Source organism: Sorghum bicolor, chromosome 1 (genome assembly GCF_000003195.3).
Source record: "Sorghum bicolor cultivar BTx623 chromosome 1, Sorghum_bicolor_NCBIv3, whole genome shotgun sequence".
Taxonomy (NCBI): Eukaryota; Viridiplantae; Streptophyta; class Magnoliopsida; order Poales; family Poaceae; genus Sorghum; species Sorghum bicolor.
Window position 1 is genome coordinate 38,597,603 of NC_012870.2, and position 6,000 is coordinate 38,603,602.

The window sequence follows — 6,000 nt, forward strand, 5'->3', positions numbered from 1 at the left end:
CGCACGGTTTTCCTTGATCCTCAAAGGCGGTAGAGCATAATCCTCGAGGCGGAGCCTGATTGGCTGTTGAGCCAGGGCGGGCGCCCAAGGGGGGAGGGTGGGTGCCCAGCCCTCGGGCCCGCTCGGCCTACCGCTCGTTCCCGTGGCTTCTGGACTCTTCTAGATGTTGGATAATTGCGGTGCACGTTAATATCTCTATGTAAACCTGACATGTGGACCTTTCCTCCATATTTCCTGATAACCCCCTGTAAAAATAGACAAACACGAAAACTTGTGGAATTCTATCAGATAAAACCCTAAGTCCGGGTGTTGGTTGCATTTGGATCCTTTTCTTTGTTTATTTGATAATTAAATTTGATACTTAAGGACCGTCAACAACTCCCTCAAGCTTACCTCTTGCTCGTCCCTGAGCAAGGATGGACTCAAGAGTTTCTGCAGTGGTTTCATGCCTTAAAGTTACACATGAGTTCAAACAAGATCGCATCTCTGAGTTAGGGTAAACTGTTAAGATTTAAACTTACTCATATTACCTTCCACCATGGGGCTTGTAACCATCACTTGTGTCTTGAGTAGTTAAAGGATAGAATGGTCAAGTCAAGCGCCATGTCTCTTGTTCTCGGTCAACTATAGCTCTGAAATTTTTTGCAGATTTTCAAATAAAACTCAGAGATTCCTTGTATGACTCTCTCAATTCTCTCTTTTGTGGTATTTCTGGATCCTTACCAAGGCAGTGATGGTATATTCCTTCTCTCAAAGTATGTGGTATTTGTGGTATGATGCATAGTGACATTGCCTTCTCTCTCACCCTACTCTAATAAGGTTTTGATATCTGGAGCTCATAGGTGGGAGACAGCTAATACATACTTACAAGATATTTATTGCATAGTCAAACCATGGATCTAGAGAAACAAGTCAATAAGTCAATATCAAGATGTGCATGTGTGGCGAATGAATGGTGTATGGTGATGATGGTGAAAACAAAGGTGAAAGTCTAATTCTACTTTTGCTCTTTTGAGGGGATACATACCTTTTTTGCACTTTGAAGCTTTTTGAGGAGAATGAGATGCTCTATATTTTCTTTTTCTTTTCTCTCAGGTGGGTATCTTGTACCCCTAATTCTACTGTTGGACACTTGTCCATTTTTACCTCTCGTCTCACTTTTTCTTTCCTTCGAGGTTCCAGGCACTTGCCCCTTTTTATTTCCTCGCATTCACTTTTTTTTCAGAGCACTCACCCTCCTGGAATAATGTAGCAAGTGGTAGTAACCAAAATATCTTGAGCATTTATTTCATGGGGAATAACAGAGATAGGATAATGTTTTTGGCTATTCTCTCATGGATAGGAATAGAATAATTTTGGGTGAATGTGGAGATGGAAATGAGTGGATGTATGTGGATGCATACTTCCGGAGTAGAAGCAGCATGTATGAGTGAACGTGCAAGTGAATCTTAATTTTAACCGCATGACAAGCTCCTAAGGGTCTACACAGCTTGACCACACTCAATGCTCATAAATAGTAAAAAAAGCAAATGTATATTTCATAGTCTAGCAAGCATGTATGTATGGCTGTGGTAGGAATTTAAACTCTCATCATACAAGAACTCATCATGCAACATTTTAAAAGATTTTCAAAGATAAAATTCTCCAGAGTTCTAGCATCTCTAGGAAAAGATAAACAACAACTCAACCTTCTCATATCATATCCGTTAACAACTTAGACTTTAGATCAAGTTCTCTTCCCACAAGTTCTGGTTTAGAGCAAATCTTAATTCATAACAGTCATGCCTAAACTTGAGACAGATTTCAATTTTGAGAACTAGTCATGGTAGAGCAACTATTCATCATTTCCATGTGAGAGCTCATCATGAGGGTTCATAGCAAACTTTATTTATTTATTTATTTATTTAGCAAACTAAGCAAAGATTTATATATAAGCACAAAATCTTTATTTGGGTTTTTATGATTATGCATCCTTTTATTATTTGAGTAAAGTATGAACGCGAGTAGAAACACTTAGCTGGATAAATGGGGGTGTAGCTAGATTTTGTGGGCGAGTAGAAACGCGAGTAGCTAGATTTTGACGTAATTTCTTCTGATGTAGCTAGCAGGTGGTAGAGGTGTATTTGAATGTCGGCAGCACCCTGACAGCGATTAGGTTGTCCCCCGTCTGCTAGTCTTCTTTGATCCTTAAATTCTGTGGAGCTCAAATAGACAACAAAGCTTTGTGGAACTGGTTAAGTGTTAGCATAAAATCTTTTTGCCTTTATCATGTTGAGCTTCCTCTAATAAATATTACTCTCTTTGGTAGGATCATAAATTTATTTTTATATTTTCATTTCTATAGGATAGGAATATATTTATTTTATTTTTTTACGCCACCACAGTGACTGTACTTATGGGTTTTATGCCACGAGCATACTCACATGGGGCTTACTATTCTTAACATTTATATTTTATTTTCAAGATAGCATGATTAACTGACAAGCTATTAAGGAAAGTCAATAATTTAAGAGAAAAGGGAATGCAAAAAGGATAAATATGGATAACTACCGATTTTACCTTTCGGCGAGGGTTCAATGTTTTAAGTCTTCTGAACAAGACTTCTCACCGTGTTCATTCTTCAGGTGCGTCATTTGATTCAGGTGTGGACCTTGACGTCTGCACCTCTTGATATGGTGTCACCCATGTTCTTCGTTTGCCCAGCAATTCGAAGTGCGGCGTTGGCAGTATTTTGCTCAGTGTGTTTGTGCTCGTAGATCCACGTCCTTCACTTGGTAGAGTCTGGGAGTTGAAAAATCCTCCATTTTTCTCAAAATGTGTCCCTGCTCATAGAGACAAGGAAGAGATCAAGTGCATGGGTCCTATTGGTGGAAAACACCAACAGAACCAAAAGTATATTTATCCTTCTCTATCCTTAAGCATAGAGAGCAAGACAAAGTTGATGGGTGATAAGTTCATGAGTGTAGCATTTAAAACATTTGTCAGATCAGATCGCTCAACCTTATGAAAAGATAATCTATCTATGTATATGTATTTTTCTTTATATCTTCCCAAAGATTGAAGGTGCAACATTTTAGCTCATATGATTAGGAGTGTGGTATCATAGAGGTAGTACTAGGAACAAAGATTAAAGGACTAAACATGTTGAATCAGTTGGGTTGGTTAATTTGGAGTTATAAATCATACATGTTTGTCTCTTTATTTATGTGAACGCTAGAACCAAGGAGAAGCTTATAAAAGTGATAGTCACATATCTTAAGATGTTACCTTAATTGAAGAGTGATGGTACCATCTCACCTTGTGGAAACTTCCCATTCGTAGTGGCTGTGTATCTTGTTTATGTACTTTGTCTCCTTCCATGGATCATCTCTCTATGATGAATGAGTTGTGTCCTTCTTGTGCAAATTGTTCCACTTCATGTGTCTCTCTCTTCGTCTCAGATGTGAGTTTATCTTTGGACTTCCCAAATCGATATTGAAAGTTTTTCTACAGGGGTTAGTCCGACAAAATATACCAATGTCTACACAAGCAGTTTTTAGTTCAATAACTGAACTAGACTCCATGTCTAATCAGATTAAGGAAGGCTGTTTAACCTAAGCACCATGCTTAATTGAAAAGCCAATAGAAGTATGTGCAGTACTTCCAAACTAACACTTACTAGGATAAACAAAGGTAGCGTGATGGCATTTATAGAGATCTAGTTAAGTGGAGATGTAGTGTGATTAGTATTTAACAAATTGAGCATGTCTCAAAGGTAGAGACAACCAACATAGCAACATGGCAAAGGATGTTTTTATGTAAGGTACTCCCCCAAGCTTGAATTTTGCAAAATTCAAGTTTGGATGAATTTAATTCAGTGTTGCATGATGATTGGTTGGACACACCTTGTGCTGGCCGTTCATCCGATCTTCTTGCTCTAATCCTGGAAAGGTTAGTGACAAGAATACCCGAAGGAATATTTTCACAATTATCTTTATATGATCAATACACAAGGCAATATGGCAAGGTCATGTTACAAAGCGCTTATTTTAGGACACTAAGCTTGTCCCTGGGAAACCATCAGTTTATGTTGGCGAAGTGGTTTCCCCTCCGATGCCAACCTATGTATATCAAGATCAGGTCAACGAGATCTGCAATATTTATTATAGACATATGCATCGACAACCGCCCTTTTAATGTTTTTGTAAATAGAAAGGAAGAGGGGGTTGGAGATCTCAAATGTGGTGATGTTGGAGAGACAAATAGATTCGGAAGATGTTTCATATGAGCATAGAGTAAACGAAGTGGCTATGAAATAAATTCCATACTCACACTACAAGAAATATGTGGTTTTTTGACATTTTATTATGTCATAATATATGAAATTTACGTCACAATTTAAGATTTATGACAATTAGTTGACGAAAATCAAAACGTCAAAAAACCACCGTCACAAAATTTTTTGTCACAAATCCTTGCACCATGCCATGTAGGCGGCTGATGTGGCAAGACAGAAAAATGTCATAAAATTGAAATACGGCCTGTTAAGGCCCATATCAGAGGCAGGCTTGTAATGGACCACAAATGTTATTTGGGATCATCATTTTAAATGTGGCCAATTTTATTATTAATTTATTTCAGCCCATATTTCTTTTTTTCCAATTAGTCTATTTTTTCCTCAAATTATCCGAGCCATTCGCAGATCTGTCAGTACCAACTATACTTTTTTCGAGCCATTTTCAGCCTAGACCATTCATACCATCACATAAAAGCCCAACTTAATATATTGAAATGGTTCATATACATAATTTATTCAAACGGTGCACGTATACATTTCCTTTCTGAACATATATGTTTACATATGCATCAGCAAAACCTGCTCCACCTATGACTTAAAAACTAAGATGGAAGTGCTTCTCTGGTCCTACAATTGTTATGCTGAAAATTCCAACTTGGTCTCATCCTGCAAACGTTTGATACATATCAGTTTATCATACAAAAGCATGAACAATAAGTAAGAAGTGGCTTGTACCAGATCTGGCTGGGTCACCGCTGCATGACCTAGTGGCTCGTACCTGGATCCAGCTGGGACGCCACTCCACCCAAGGCCACGAGCCAGCAAGACCGCGCAGGCCAGTCACGCTCCAGATACCGTGCGCGTCGAGCCGCGGAGCCGCAGGCAAGGGGCTGCCGTCGCGTGAGCGCCCTCACCGAGGCCGTGGCCGCACCGCATCAGGGCCCGCTACACGGGGTCGGCGAGCCGCGGTCCGCCACCGCTCAGAGCTGCAAGGTCGGGTGGCGTACCGCGTGCGCGCGAGACACGACGCTGGGTGGCGCACCACGCGTCCGTGGGCGGAGCCGCCGTCGAGGCCGAGTGCTCGCGTGTTGTGCGTGCCTTTGGGGCTGCGGGAGCTGGCTGACGATCACGGCTGATGCCTGAGCTCCCAAGCAGGGCAGCCATGGTTGTCCTGTTCTCCCTGTGCGTTGGCTGCTACAAGGGATGAGGAAGAAAGAAAGTGCCGGCTGAGCAGGGGAGTGGAGAGTGCAACGATTGAGTGTGAGCTGCCCTTTTATATGAACCCAGAATAATTTGTGACCATTGGATCAAGATGAGTGGCTCAGATTCATCAACTATTAGGTTTTGCTTAAGTGGGTTTCTATTGGGCTTCAAGGGGAGGCCGAGCTGGCCATCGGCCGTTCCTACTGAGCTTTCAATAGGAGGCCGAGCAAGCCTAGTAGGCCACGCCTACTATTGGCTGCAATAGTTTTTTTTGTTTTCCTAAGGCCGATTAAAGTTTTTTTATTTTCCTAGAATTTAATTTTTTATTATTTAACATCAGCGTATTTTAAGTAATTTTATGATTAATTTAATTCAGGTATAAGTTTATGCTTTATATATATTTGTTCACTAAAAAATATTTAAAATCCACCCTGTACTTTTAAGATGGTCTCTAATTAAATAGAACCAACGGAAAATTTTATTTGTTTATTCATTTATTTATTTATTTATTATCTTTAACA